Source organism: Alligator mississippiensis, chromosome 1 (genome assembly GCF_030867095.1).
Source record: "Alligator mississippiensis isolate rAllMis1 chromosome 1, rAllMis1, whole genome shotgun sequence".
Lineage (NCBI taxonomy): Eukaryota > Metazoa > Chordata > Crocodylia > Alligatoridae > Alligator > Alligator mississippiensis.
Window position 1 is genome coordinate 287,749,908 of NC_081824.1, and position 16,469 is coordinate 287,766,376.

Consider the following 16,469-nt stretch of genomic DNA (forward strand, 5'->3'; position numbering starts at 1 on the left):
CCGCTTGGAGTACAGCCATGGCTCTCTCCATCTCCCGCCACTGGGCTACAATCTAAGCAGCTCTGCCAGCTCCACAGAGCTGAGCCTGGCTGCAGGAGGTGGGGGAGAGCCACTGGCCAGGGATGCACTCTAAGTGGCTCCACCACTGGCTCTCTGCTACCTCCTGCCACCAGGCTTAGCTCCATGGGGCTGCAGAACCTCCATCCACCAGGCTGTGCTCGCCAGGGCTGCACTTGGAGCCAGAGATGCACTCCAAGTGGCTCTGACAGCCCCATGGAGCTCAGCCTGGTGGTGGGAAGTGGTGGGAGAGCCAGTGGCGGAGCTGCTCAGAATGCAGCCCTGGTGAGCACAGCTCAGCGACGGGAGACTCCACAGTCCCACAGAGCTAAGCTCCCTCAGTGACGGGAGGCAGTGGAGAACCACTGGCCAGGGCTGCACTCTGAGTGACTCTGCCACTGGCTCTCCTGCTGCCTCCTGCCACCGGGCTGAGCCCCATGGAGCTGGTAGAGCTGCTTGGAGTGCAGTCCTGTATCTCCCCAGGCTCCTGCCACTGAGTTGCTTCGAAACTCAAAATGTTTCGAGTGCCCTCATTTTGTTTCAAAGCTGTTTTGAAGCATAGATTCATAGATTCATAGATGCTAGGGTCGGAAGGGACCTCAATAGATCATCGACTCCGACCCCCTACATAGGCAGGAAAGACTGCTGGGTCTAGAAGATCCCAGCTAGATACTCATCTAACCTCCTCTTGAAGACCCCCAGGGTAGGGGAGAGCACCACCTCCCTTGGGAGCCCGTTCCAGACCTTGGCCACTCGAACTGTGAAGAAGTTCTTCCTAATGTCCAATCTTAATCTGCTCTCTGCTAGCTTATGGCCATTATTTCTTGTAACCCCCGGGGGCGCCTTGGTGAATAAAACCTCACCAATTCCCTTCTGTGCCCCCATGATGAACTTATAGGCAGCCACAAGGTTGTCTCTCAACCTTCTCTTGCTGAGGCTGAAGAGGTCCAGGTGCCCCAGTCTCTCCTCATAGGGCTTGGCCTGCAAGCCCTTAACCATACGAGTGGCCCTTCTCTGGACTCTCTCCAAGTTATCCACATCTCTCTTGAAGTGTGGCGCCCAAAACTGCACTCAGTACTCCAACTGCGGTCTGACCAGCGCCCGATAGAGGGGAAGTATCACCTCCTTGGATCTTTTCGTCATGCATCTGCTGATGCACGATAAAGTGCCATTAGCTTTTCTGATGACTTCGTCACACTGCCAACTCATGTTCACCTTGGAGTCCACTAGGACTCCAAGATCCCTTTCTACTTCCGTGCCACCCAGCAGGTCATTTCCTAGGCAGTAGGTATGCTGGACATTTTTCTTCCCTAGGTGCAGCACTTTGCATTGCTCCTTGTTGAACTGCATTCTGTTGTTTTCTGCCCACTTGTCCAACCTGTCCAGGTCTGCTTGCAGCTGTTCCCTGCCCTCCGGCGTGTCCACTTCCCCCCACAGTTTTGTGTCATCCGCAAACTTGGACAGAGTACACTTCACTCCCTCGTCCAAGTCGCTGATGAAGACATTGAAGAGTATCGGTCCTAGGACCGAGCCCTGTGGGACTCCACTGCCCACACTCTTCCAGGTTGATACCGACCCATCCACTATGACTGTCTGGGTGCGACCCTCCAGCCAATTCACCACCCACTGGACTGTGTAGTCATCCAAGTCACAGCCTCTTAACTTGTTCACCAGTATGGTGTGGGATACCGTATCGAAGGCCTTCCTGAAGTCTAAGGATATGACGTCAACCCCTACTCCTGCGTCTAGGCGTTTTGTAACCTGGTCATAAAAAGAGACTAGATTAGTCAGGCATGATCTACCTGCTATGAACCCATGCTGGTTTCCCCTCAGCATAATTTTTCCTGTCAGGCTCTCGCAAATGTGAGCCTTGATAATTTTTTCAAAGACTTTGCCAAGGATGGAGGTGAGACTGACTGGCCTATAGTTGCCCAGGTCCTCCTTCCTCCCCTTCTTGAAAATGGGAACCACATTGGCCCTTTTCCAATCCTCTGGGCCCTGGCCCGTGTGTCACAAGTGTTCAAATATTCCCGCCAGTGGCTCTGCAATGACGTCAGCCAGTGTCTTCAGCACCCTCGGATGGAGCTTATCTGGGCCTCCCGACTTAAACGCATCCAGTTCCTCCAAGTGACTCTGCACCATCTCAGGGTCTATGCATGGCAGTCTGGTGCCTTGCTGCTGCCTCTCTACAATCCCAGTGAGCCTTGTCCTGCCCCTCACTTAGGAACACTGAGGCAAAGAACTCATTGAGGAGTTCAGCCTTGTCCCCTCTGTCCGTCACCAATTGTTTCTGCCCATTTAGTAGGGGTCCTATTCCTCCCTGGGTCTTCCTTTTACTCCCTATATATCTAAAAAACAATTTCTTGTTATCCTTAACTTGGGATGCCATCCTCAACTCCATGGTAGCTTTGGCCCGTCTAACTGCCTCCCTACAAGCGCGAGCAGAGGAGGTATATTCCTCTTTGGTAATCTCTCCCTGTTTCCACTTTTTATATGGTCCTCTTTTAGCCCGTAGGCTGCTCTGGATTTCTTTGGTCAGCCAGGGAACCTTTCTGGCCCCTTTCCCTCTTTTTCCTTGCATTGGGATCGTCTCCCTCTGTGCCCGAAGGATCATTTCCTTAAGGCACAGCCACCCTTCCTGGGCTCCCATCTCTTCAAATCTCCTACTCTGCAGTGTGTCCTTGACTAATCGCCTGAGTTAATTGAAATCAGCTTTCCTAAAGTGTAGCACTTTCACCCTACCAGTTACCTTACCCACTCAACGTCTTATGATTGAATTCTATTATTTTGAAGGCTTTTGTTTCATTTTGATTTTGCTGTTTTGAGCTTGAAACATGTCAAAACAGCATTGAAATGAAACACCTGTCGAAATTTCGCACAGCCCTAATTAGCAACAGTAAGTCTCTACAGCTGGATTTCATGGAGTTTGGAGTTTTCTCCTTTACAGAAAAGAAAAATCCAGGGCAGCCTAAGGCCCAAAGGGGAGCACATAAAAAGTGGAAACAGGGAGAGATCACCAAAGACAAATATACCTTCTCTGCTCGTGCTTGTAGGGAGGCAGTTAGACGGGCCAAAGCTATCATGGAGCTGAGGATGACAACCCAAGTAAAAGACAACAAGAAATTGTTTTTTAGATATATAGGGAGTAAAAGGAAGACCCAGGGAGGAATAGGACCCCTACTAAATGGGCAGAAACAATTGGTGACGGACAGAGGGGACAAGGCTGAACTCCTCAACGAGTTCTTTGCCTCAGTGTTCCTAAGCGAGGGACATGACAAGTCTCTCACTGGGGCTGTAGAGAGGCAGCAGCAAGGTGCCAGACTTCCATGCGTAGACCCTGAGATGGTGCAGAGTCACTTGGAAGAACTGGATGCGTTTAAGGCGGGAGGCCCGGATGAGCTCCATCCGAGGGTGCTGAAGGCACTGGCCGACATCATTGCAGAGCCACTGGCAGGAATATTCAAACGCTCGTGGTGCACGGACCAAGTCCTGGAGGACTGGAAAAGGGCCAATGTGGTTCCCATTTTCAAAAAGGGGAGGAAGGAGGACCTGGGCAACTATAGGCCAGTCAGTCTCACCTCCATCCTTGGCAAAGTCTTTGAAAAAATTATCAAGGCTCACATTTGTGAGAGCCCGGTAGGACAAATTATGCTGAGGGGAAACCAGCATGGGTTCGTGGCAGGCAGATTGTGCCTGACCAATCTAGTCTCTTTTTATGACCAGGTTACGAAATGCCTGGACACAGGAGGAGGGGTGGATGTCGTATACTTAGACTTCAGGAAGGCCTTCGATACGGTATCCCACACCATACTGGTGAACAAGTTAAGAGGCTGTGACTTGGATGACTACACAGTCCGGTGGGTGGCGAATTGGCTAGAGGGTCGCACCCAGAGAGTCGTGGTGGATGGGTCGGTTTCGACCTGGAAGTGTGTGAGCAGTGGGGTCCCGCATGGCTTGGTCCTTGGACCGATACTCTTTAATGTCTTCATCAGCGACTTGGACAAGGGAGTGAAATGTACTCTGTCCAAGTTTGCAGATGACACAAAGCTATGGGGAGATGTGGACACGCCGGAGGGCAGGGAACAGCTGCAAGCAGACCTGGACAGGTTGGACAAGTGGGCAGAAAACAACAGAATGCAGTTCAACAAGGAGAAATGCAAAGTACTGCACCTAGGGAGGAAAAATGTCCAGCACACCTACAGCCTAGGCAATGATCTGCTGGGTGGCACAGAGGTGGAAAGGGATCTTGGAGTCCTAGTGGACTCCAAGATGAACATGAGTTGGCAGTGTGACGAAGCCATCAAAAAAGCCAATGGCACTTTATCGTGCATCAGCACATGCATGACGAATAGGTCCAAGGAGGTGATACTTCCCCTCTATCGGGCGCTAGTCAGACTGCAGTTGGAGTACTGCGTGCAATTCTGGGCGCCACACTTCAAGAAGGGTGTGGATAACCTGGAGAGGGTCCAGAGAAGGGCCACTCGTATGGTTAAGGGCCTGCAGACCAAGCCCTACGAGGAGAGACTAGAGAACCTGGACCTTTTCAGCCTCCATAAGAGAAGGTTGAGAGGCGACCTTGTGGCTGCCTATAAGTTCATCACGGGGGCACAGAAGGGAATTGGTGAATATTTATTCACCAAGGCGCCCCCGGGGGTTACAAGAAACAATGGCCACAAGCTAGCAGAGAGCAGATTTAGACTGGAGATTAGGAAGAACTTCTTCACAGTTCGAGTGGCCAAGGTCTGGAACGGGCTCCCAAGGGAGGTGGTGCTCTCCCCTACCCTGGGGGTCTTCAAGAGGAGGTTAGATGAGTATCTAGCTGGGGTCATCTAGACCCAGCACTCTTTCGTGCTTATGCAGGGGGTCGGACTCAATGAGCTATTGAGCTCCCTTCCGACCCTAACATCTATGAATCTATGAATCTATGAAAATAACATTTCTAAATAGGTGCATAAACTTAGCACAACTGCAAAGTTACCTGTCTCAAGGGCAAATCTCATCTAGGGCCAAGAGCTTTCACTACCTGAAGTCAATGTGATTGCAATCTGAAGGAGCTATGACTTTTGAGGAAAATCTATCCTAATGCAGGCTTACACTATGGGATAGAAAGGCTCGAAGCTAGTGAAAATACTGATCTTCTAATCTCTCTGTCTTTGCAATCCTGTCTGGAAAATTTTATTCGAAGAGTAGCACCATCTTAGCTTGTGGTGAATAAATTGTTCTGTCCTGAATTTTCTAGTGATGAAGAGAACAACTCAAACATCACTCCCTTGAGACATGAAAGCAACTGTAAAATGCATGTAAAGTCCAAAAAAAAAAAAAAAAATGTTAAGAGCCATCTGCTTTCTAATGCTAATAGATTACAGAAATAAACTGTCATTCATTTATTCTTTTATGTACATTAATCCTTTATTTATTCCTCTTTAAAATGCCCATCATGAAGATAAAGTATGTGACAAGCATTTTCAGTTCACATTCTGGAAACAAAGCTTCTACATTTACTATATGACTTTTAGACATCATTGTGGCCTTGGTTATCAGATAGATCTTAAAATGAACAACCTCAAGGAAAAAAAAATGTATTTTAAAACAGCATTTCCTATTTTACTAGCAGTAGCATAACTTGGGTGACCAAGTGGGGCATCAGTCCCAGGATCTTCCTGGAGCAGGCACCAGAATGGTAATCCCTGGGGAATCTTTGCATCAGCAGCAGTAACCCTGAACCATAGCAGTAGCAGCCAGGGTCCTTGAGTCTCCGACCAGGTAAGACTGACCACTCCTTCTCCCAGATCTCAGACACTCAGCAGCCTCTTCTTTCTCCAAAATATTTATTAAAGAAAAAAGAAAACTTCTTGCTATTTGGGATGTTTTACCTTTTGTACTCTATTCAGTTTGGATCAAAGGCCTCAATACTGCAGAGATTTACACACGTGCTTAGCTGAACTCAAACTACTTTCAATGTGTAAATTTATTCATGTGCATAAGTACTTGGTAGGCTCTACTAGCCTACTAAAGCTAGATGAAACTTTGACAACGAATCATTTATTTGTTAAAAGTTCAGCTATTCACAAATGTATTTCAATTTTAGCAAAACTCACACCCAAAAAAAAAAAAGTTGTTTTTTTTTAAATATGAACTGTTTTTGGTATTTCTGTTTTTTCTAAAATAGAATGTTATGATATTTTGGCAGGAGAGGAGTGAAAGCCTGCCCTTGCATACCCTTGCATACTGGAGACCCAAGTCCCTTTCTCTGCCTAATTAAGAAGAGGGACATGAACTTGGGTTTTCTATACCCCAGAAGAGTGTTGCTAAGTACCAGACTATTGGCAAGTCTAGGGTAGACTGCTTTCTGTCTCCTGTGCCAGCTGTTCTGTTCTGTATAAAACTTTAATCATTGGATCTGAGTGGAAGGTGAAAGCAGAGGCATATTAGATGACCTTGCTACAGTCACCTGAAACAGAACCTGCATTTCTTGTATCTTTAACTACTGGGACATGCTGTATCTAGAAACTGTATCCAGAAAAAGGAACGTGGGATAATATAGCTGCAAATCTGACATCAGATATTTTGTCATATGAAATGGTACAGAAAAGAAGAAAGACTAAACTAGAGATTTTCCTTGTGGCTCTTAGATGCTTTTGAAAATTCCACTTCAATGCACTATTTTAAAATATACTCAAGAGTGTCACTTATACTAAGCAAAGGATAATTTCTTTCCATATGAGTCTTGAGAAGGACCTATTTTAAAGGTCATATAATTTTAGGCACCTTACTATAAAAAAGATGTTAATTATGAAGAAGATCAAATAGAACTTAAGGAAGGGCAACAAAAGTTACTAGAGTGATTAGATGATTTATGAAGAGAGAGACAGGACATTTACTGTGTACAACTTAGAGAAAGCATAAAGCAACAACGAGTTATATGTATATAGCATTCTTGACCCCAAGGGATACTGAAATGCTTTATAGTTTAGCATACAAAGAAAGGAAGATTGGCTCATTTACTAGTACAATGTAACTGCCTCTGGAATGGAAAGCAGTAGGTGCTGAAAGGCACATAATGGTATTATAAGAGTGTGCAGAAGGATGAAAACTATAATTTCCTCATACAGGCTTGATCCTTTGCTCATTTAAATCAATAGTACCATTCCTATTGGTGTCAGAGGTAGTGAATCAGGCATGTGAAACATCTAGGTATAATCTGTTCATGATGATGAAAAGTGTCCTTGGATCAATTAATAACAAGCAATCATAGCCATTCTGTTAAGGTTCCTCCCCAACAGATAATGCCACTAAAAGCACAGTGCCTTAGTGGTATCCCGTAGCATTAGCATAATATAGAGTTGACGCTCTGAGCTGACACCACTGTTTCTTGTAGCCAGCCATCCCTCCAAGTCCTGCTTCAGCCCAACCATGGATAGCTCTAAGGAAGATAACAAGCTAAGTACTATGGCTGTAAGTCTATCTAAGTAGGTGTCTGAGAAGATAGCGGAAAGGAAGCTAGGTCTAGTTAATGTAGCTCAGGGCATGTAAATGCTCAGTTCCAAGCCCATCAGCCTTCCTACAGAAGATTTTATTTAAAAAAAGGGTAACATCAAGATAACATATATGAATCACAACTTGTCCTGACCTTGCAGCCAGGTCTCCACTCCTCAGGTTCCTGCCTAGATTCTCCTGCATCTATAAGTCCTTTCCCTCATTACCTGCTTACCTCTGTCAAAACATTACTCTCACCATCCTTATATTCAGGGCACTGTCTAGATGATCCATGCCTGACCCAATGAGTCAATAAGAACTCGTCTGCTGATCCCTGCCGAGTACCTAATGACTTGATCTAACAAGGAGAAGATCCAGACATGCTGTTGTATAATACTATTGCAAAATGAAATGCAGATAATTTACATGTTATAGTAGGAAGCATCAGCAGTATGAAAAAAACCAATAACAAACAAGTGGGTAACCTGCCAAAGGAAGTCCTGTTACTGGAGTTCAAGACCAGACTACAGACAAGCATTTCTCAGTCAGAATTGAAAATCCTGAGTTACATAAGAAGAATAGAACAGATAACCCAAGAAACCTTTTCCAACCACACGTGCTATTATACCAATGCAGTCCTGGGAGACAGCAGTGTGGAGTGAATATGATTTTCAGCAGTTTTGCTGGTGTCTTTTTAATGATGCACTTTAGATTGTGAGCTGTTTTTTACTCCTATTAAACATACATGTGGCAATGTAAGCTTAGCACAATCTCAAATAATTGAACGGGCCTTGCTTTTCTGCCGAGAAGGTGGCCAAGAGCTTGTTATTTGGTCCTATCTAGGGTTTGCTAAATGAAGAGATAGCAGTGACTCAGCAGCTCAGTAGCAAAAACATGCCTATGGATATTGTCACAGAAAGCTCACTCCTGATACCTTGGACATGCAGGTTTATTCCCCCATTTGATATAATAAACAAGAGTATTTCCTGATGCAGATTTAAACATGATGTAAACTTCTCTCTTCTTTCCCACTACAGGAATAGCAGCTCTGCACTGAAACCAGAGTGCAATTAACTGGTTAAATTGTACAATCACTTGGAGACCAACTACTGGCTACCACCTGGAGACTGGCAAAATACCTATTGCACCATAAGAAGTATGAACGCCATACGCCCCCAGAGGCTGCAGGGGCATGGCGAGCTCCTGCAGGCGGCAGCAGCAGTGAGCCAACAAGCTCCCACAGGTTGGCCATGGTGGTGTTGGCAGTGACCGGTGGTTGATGACCACCTACAGACACTGCTGGCAGCCTTGGCAGTGGCCAGTACTAAATCGGGGACTGCCCGCAGATGCCACCACCAGCAGTGTTGGCAGCAAGGGGGAGAGGGGTGCAAGCGGCTGCTGGTGGCACATTTTGCAGGGGGCCCACTGCCAAGCTCAGGGGGTACACGTGCACCTGCATGCACCCCCTATGCGTTGCCAATGATAAGAAGCTTCAATCAGCTATAAAGTTAGAGCCTAGAAATATGTGCTGACTTTATAGCAGGTTGCTATCAAGCTTTAATTTGCACCATGCTCAGCTGGGGCTGAGAGCCCCACAACAAAAGGGACTCTCAGCCCTAGTAGTGGCTGACTCTGGGTCCTGGGAGCATCCCACAGCTGTCAGGACCCTCAGTCCACCAGCTGCAGATGCTGGGTCTTGGCAGTATACCTCCCAGTGCTGGGACCCAGCTGGGAGCCTCCAGGGCTGGGAAGATGGCATCTGCTGCTGTCTTCCACCATTAGGGGCTCCCTGTATTCCCCAGGGCTAGGACATTTCAGCTGCCATGGTCTCCCAGCCTCCAGGGTCCATGAAGCCCCTGAGGCTGGGGGAGCGTAGCAGCTGCAATCTTCCAGCCCAGGGGCTGTCATGCACCCCCAGGGTTGGCACATCATAGTAGCTGTCTCTCCCAGTCATAGGGGTGTGTGGGGCACCCGCATGGCTCCCTCATAGTGGAGGGGGTTCCCAGCCACAGGAACTAGCTTCTTGGGGGGCTAAAGTGCAATCCCACAATTCTGTGTGGCATGGCAGGAGGTGCCATCGTGTGCATCTTGCATTAGATTCCATTGTGTTTTTACCTGCATGTGTAGAGGGGGCCTCAGATGCAGACTTCTACACCTTCTCTCACTAGAGATATAAAAGTTAAATACATTTACACAACATTTATCCATCAGGTTAACATTTATGATGTTAACGTGTTCTGATGGATTAATGTTATTTTAGTATTAATCCATTAGAAATAGATTTACATTTTAGCTCAAAAACCTTCTTTCTTTGATATGTTTGATTGAACAAGTAAACACACAGTTACACAGCAAAGGCAATGTGGACTGCAATGCAAAAGCTGAATTTCTCTGCTTCACAAACAAGAAAAATAGCTCCTAACTGACTGGTCCTAACTGACTGGTCCTTTTGTAGAAATGCCTTTGTGTTATGTAGTTGACTAAACTTCTGCTTGAATACATTGCTCTGAGATGACCAAACACAAGCTTCTAAGTTAAGACATTTAAGAACCCACAATACACTGGAACCCCATGATAGCTTAGGACCCTGATCCTGCAATGAATTCTGCAGAGGTAGATCCCTTATGCCCACAGAATTGTGCTTCCATGAAGATCCCTGCAGGATGGCATCTAAGTTAGGAAAAGATAATAATGCTTTCACAGGGAAAAATGGCTTTAGAAAGATAAGCCACGTAACTTACCTACTAAAAGTCTCTCACAGGCTGGATAAGGGGGAAAATTCAGCAGATAATGTGGCATTCACTCAATTTACATTTTTGCTATGCTGTATATTGAAGCATGTTTAATGCAGCAGTACAGTATATTCTGAAATTCTAAATGCGCCTTCACGGAGAAATGCCTAGTTTCTTCACTTTAACAAGCAGCTGGGTCTTTGGACACTTGCAATACAAATGTCAAATACTATCACAGAGAAAAACGATTTTGAGGTGTTAGCTGGACTTTTCGGAATCAGACTTGCAACTTGTGATTGAGAATTATTAAAAACCCCCCAACCAAACAAACTCTGGTTATTTGTTTTTACTTGTCCTGGATAAAGTTTCTCATGTACAATCCAAGATAATTATTCTTATAATAAATAGCAGGGTGCTTTATCTGGTTAAAGAATAACTTGGGTCTTTTATACTGGACCATCTCTCCTCAAAACCCTGAAGCATGCTTAACTTGGCTCTTCATTCCTCATAGAGGTAAAAGCCTCTCAACCCTTAACCCACTAGAAGACATCATCATGGTCTAGCTAGTGGCTAGAGCACTTGATTGGGCTCAGGAAAACCACTCTATTCCTGGATTGGCTACTGACCTGCCAAGACCTTAAGTAATTTTGCTTCTGTGCACCATTGTTTCCCTTCTTTCACTTTGTCTATGCATACTGTACATAAGGCAGTAACTATCTTGCAGTAACAGATAGCAATGACAGATAGCACCTAACAGTGAGAAGCCAGATGGGATGAGGACCTCTTAGCAATGCTGCAATAACTAGGAGTAATGAGACTAGATCATTGATCATAAGCAGGGTTTGAAGCATCAGTAAAGCAAGTGCCCTAAGAGCTGGGCTTCACCTACTGCATCTAAGTATCTAGCATGCTGTATTTGCCACCAGCTCTTCCTAGCCTTTTTATGCTTCCCTTGCAAAGTAATTGCTACTTGAATTTGAAAGCCTTAAAGAAGCATCTCTTTCAACAGAAATCCATGCCACACTGGCTAACTGGAAATGCACACGCTCCAGGTCTTCCATGGCTTCTACTGTCACTCCAGTTTGCACTGAGCGGTGAGAGACCTTCAGGGTAGAAAACGGAGAATTATCTGAAGGAAAGCAGTAAATCAGCATGTGTAAATGGCAATCACTTTCCCCATTGTAGTATCATGTTTTTGATCAATCAGTACAAGCCAATCATACAGGGAGAGCTTAAAATGCATCAGCTGAAATAGTACAGCTGAAGTTAGAGAGAGATAGCTTTTCCAAAAGAACATTCCTAGGATGCCTGCATTTAAAGCTCCAGCAGCAGCCTCAAGGAAAACAACAAATCCATTAGCTGGAACATGAGGGGTAATGTAAGGTCTGACCTTGGTGCTTGCCTGAGCTTAGAGTTGTAGCTGCACTATCTAAATTCTTGGAGAACAAAATCATGTCAAAGACAGGAGGATCAAAAGGAGAAAGCAGCAGCTATCACTGCCTGTACATTTAATCAAAAAAAGTGTCTTTCCTGGAGCAAAAGGGCCAAGCTTAAAATGGGCTTGTGCTACTGAGGTCGGTATTTGGGGCGGGTGGGTGGGGAAAGTTGGATAGTTAAACAGCAGAAAAGTGGTTTAGGTATCTGATTTGTACAGTTATGTTTTGAGCAATACTATACATGTGTATGAGGATTATTATTATGTACTTATAATAAAAAGTATAAACTAAGGCCCCAACCAAGACTGAGACTATTTTGCTAGGTATTGTGTGAAATACCTAGAAAGAGACACACTTACCTCAAGCACTTCACAGTCTGAACAGGGAAGACCAGAAAAAGAAGTGATATTATCATCCTCATTATAGTGGGGATCATCCTCATTACAGAGGGAACTGAGCCACCACGGGGTGCTGACACAAGTAACATTTTGTCACACGATCAGCCACCAAAAGCACACTACTGCCTTGTCCTTACAGAAGTGCATCTCTTCAGAGCGCTTTAAAAGGGCCTGAACATACAACAATCTGAACCCTCACTGCATGAGGGTTAAGATGAAGGTGCTCCAAAGCGGAGTGCCTTCATTAACTTGTGAGCACTGTTTTCAGAAGTGGGGGGAGAGGGAGCCTATTCTGGGGTTTTACCAGTCAGCACTGGAGGGTGGGGTGGCTGGAAGGTGAGGCAGGTAGGGGAGGTGGGGACTCCAATCCACCCACCCCACCCTCCAGCACCAGCTGGACAACCCCCAGAATGAGCTTCTTCTTGTCCTTTTCTCCCCTCCCATTCTGAAGACAGTGCTGGGGCTGGGAGTGGGGGGCTAGGAGCGGGTGGCTGCAGACTCACAGCTACTCTAAACCTCAACTGAATCCCCCAGCCCCTGGAACCCAACAGCAAATGTCTGTTGGGTCTAGGGGATCACTGTTATTCATGGAGCTTCCTGCAAAGTGCCATGAGTTACAGCAGGGAGCTGGATTTCTGTCTGAGCTCCAAGCATCTCCAACCAGATACAAAGATGTGTTGAAGGGATTGTGTAGATTCTACTGGTAAGAAAAAAAAAAAAGGGTAAAACATTCTTTATGGCCAGTCCAGCTGCACATTAACACGTAGGTTAGGGACAGAAGTTACACATAAACCAATTTAAGTGATCAGAAACTGGTTTAAACCTGTAACAGAACATAAGTTCAGTACACATAAATCAGTTTCAAAATGGCTAAAACAGATTTAAGATAAACCTGGTTGAACGTAGTATCAGACTTAACTGATTTGGGACAAACCAGTTTATGTAACTTCCTGGTTTAAATTAAAGCAGAGTCCCCCAGCATCCCAGCATGCTTTTCAGCCCTGGGCTGGGATGGGCTGTCTGCTCCAGACAGCAGAGCTGGCCCCACTTCTCTGCTCCCTAGCCAGAGCACGGGCAGGGGCATGGCCGGACACTGGCTAGCATAGTCCCTTGAGGCAAAGGGAGCAGGGAGGGGGATTATTTCTCCCTCGTTCCCCTCTCGCACTGGGGGACTGAAGCCAGGATCTGCCTGGCCAGGGTGTAGCAGCCCCTGTCAGGCCTCCTGGCTGCAGCCTGAAGCAAATGGGGAGAAGGAGGGAGATTTAATCTTACCACTGGCAGCCCAGGTCCATCTGGCCAGGGCAGAGCAGTGGAGCAGCCTCTGACAGTCATTCCCCCCTCCCCACTCCAGTGGCAGGGGAGTATGTATGGCTAGTAGCTGGAATGGCTCCGCCATCCACCTGCCTTGCCAGCAGCTGGGGCTGGGGCTGAGCTGGGCCATCCTGAGGGTGCTGCTGAGTGGATGCGGAGGTGCTAGCCCAGGCTGGGCCACAGGGGCTGGGCCCTTCCCAGTGGGCTGCAGCTCGGACTGGGGCTATGGGGGGCTGCACGGCCACATTGCTTCTAGCTCCCTGCATCAAGGCCGGGTGGGCTGTTATGGAGCCCAGCCTGGCAGCATGGGCCAGGGCTGGCCGGGTGGCTTGGAGGTGCTGGAAGGCCCTGAGCCTGGAAGCCATCACCACAGCCCTTGTCCTGTGCAGGACCTAGCAACTGCAGCTGTACCACAAGTTGTGGGCTGGCTGGGGCCCGGCAGGGTATTCTGCCTCCCTCAACTCCAACTGCTGCTGCTGCACCTCCCTCTACTGGAGCACACTGTGCAACTTTGGGTGGGTGGGTGGGTAGGAAGCTTCAGCCCAGTGGCTTTTGCCCAGGGCATGGAGCTCTGGCTCCAGCTTTGGCTACCTTCCACCTGTTGCACCTGCAAGGGTTGCTCATCATGCTGGGTAGGCAGAGGGGATGGAAGGCAGTCAGAGCTGGAGCCAGAGCTCCATGCACTTGGTGGAGGCCACTGGGCTGAAGTTCCGCACCTCCCCAAGCAGCAATGAGTGGGATGGCAGGAGCAGGAGCCACAGCTGGAGATTAGGAGAGCAGAACAGCCCTGCTGGGCCAAGCCAGCTTCTCCTCACCTCCAGCAGTTACTCTCCCTCCCGCTTCTGCCCCTGCTGTGCTGCTTCAGGTGGCAGGGGGAGGAATGGGAGAAGCTTCAGTCCAGTGCATGGAGCTCTAGTTGCTCTCCACCCACTCCACCTGCCTGAAAGGACTGCTCATTGCACTGGGGTGGGGAGGCAGCTGAGAGCTGGAGCCGCTGGAGGCAAGAGGCCCAGCAGGGCTGTTTTGCTTCCCTCACCTCCAACTGCTGCTGCCCACCCTGCTCTGCTGCTTCTGTTCCTGCTTCCCCATGCAGCACTGCTCAGGGTGGGGGGAGCTTCAGCTCTGTGTCTTCTGCCCAGTGCATGGAGCTCTGGCTCCATCTCCAGCTGCCTTCCATCCCCTCAACCCACCCAGCACAATAAGCAGCCCCTGTGGGCAGGCACAGTGGGTGGAAGGCAGCTAGAGCTGGAGCCTGTGCTCCATGCCCTGGGCAGAAGCCACCAGGCTGAAACTTTCTACCTGCCCACCCACAGCAGCATTGTGTGGCATGGCGGGGGCAGGGGTAAGTGCAGGAGCAGCAGTGGCTGGAGACAAGGGTGGCAGAACAGTCTGCCCAGCCCTGACCAGCCTGAAGCTTGTGATGCAGCAGCAGCCACCGGTGCTGAACAGGACAGGGTGCTGGTGGGTGGCTGCTGGGCTCAGGGTCTGCTGGCACCACTGAGCCATGTGGGGAGACCACTACCTGTGCTGCCGGGCCAGGCTGTCACAGGCTTCCAGCCACTAGAAAGGGCCTTTCTCAGTTGGCTGCGACTCTATAGCAAACCCATCCAGCCTGGGCATGGGGAGCCAGGAGCAATCTGGCCGTGCAGCCCCTGTGGCCCTGGCGTGAGCTGCAGTTTGCTGGGAAGGGCCCAGTCCTGCTGCCCAGCCTGGTCTGGCCCCTCTGCAGCTGCTCAGCAGCACCCTCAGGCTGGCTCAGCTCAGCCCAGCTCCACAGCCCCAATTCTGCCGGATAGCGAGGCCATGCCAGCCAGCTTTGGCCAGGCCTCTGGCTGCTGAAGCAGGAGCAGGGGGGAAAATGGCTGCTGCTGAAGGGAAGGGAAGGCTATTCTAAAGCCCTCCCTTCTAGCTTCTAGCCTGAACCACTGCAGGCATGTGCCTTCATTTCTGAAATAGAAAATGGATGTCTATTCACTTGCAAATTGGTTCAATCTTTGCAGGTTAGACTAACCTGCATAGATTGAATCAATACAGGCTCGGACTTTGTGAATGTTTGTCCCTAGCCAGAGGCACCAGATGAATAGTGCTACATTCCTACATTTTGGTGGCTGGGAGGTAAAATACTGCAGTGCATTTTGGAATAATGCTACAAGGGTGTTGCGAGGCTGAATTAGTGATTTTAAAATGCTTTGAAATCTTTGGAGAAGACATGGTAGAGAAAAGCTTTTTTTATCTTTTTTTTTTTTTTTTTTGCTACTGTAAGGCACTTGAGAACCATAAGCCAGAAGAAAGTAAGGTCTCTTTGTTACTTGAACAGATGATTCTACAGGGATACTGAATTTGTTTTCAAATATCTTTCTAAAGCCATTTCATGCAGTTCATCAGCATCTGACAAGCTGCATAAATTCATAAAAGCATTTGAACAATCACTGCATAACAAATTCTTGTTTGGCGCTTGAAAATACCCTGAGTTATCTAGTAATGTACTTGGGCCAAGGGACTTCAATGAAAGAAAAACAATGGACAGAGATGTTGTGAATACAGACATGATACAAAAATAGATATAGATAAAAATCATTGGCTGCTAGCAGTGCCAGAGAATGGTTTATGTTCACTTTTTACTCAACCTACCCCTTTTTGCATCAGCCCTCATCTATATTGAAAAACCCAAAGAATGACAAAACTGTATACAATGTTAGACAATCAAACTAAGGGCAAGAGGGTCTGTTTAGCCTGGCCCATGAATTCTATGTAGTCCTTGATTGCATAGAAATAAGCTCCATAATATTGCTTGAAGTAAGTGTTTGGCTTTGGATCCAGGAGCAACCTGCAGGTAAATGATTTGCTCTTGTGAGGGGAGATTACTCCTTTCTCTAACTTTCCATGTTTTAAGTGCTTTTGCTGCTTAAGTTTGATTTCCAGTTTTCTGCTCTGTGCTGTGAATTAACCTGGTTTGGGGAGGGAAGAAATAGAAATACCTCAGTCCTGCAACTATTTAGTAACTCAAGCATGGCATGCAAGAATTCCCACTGATTTCAGTGGAATCATCTATGTATATA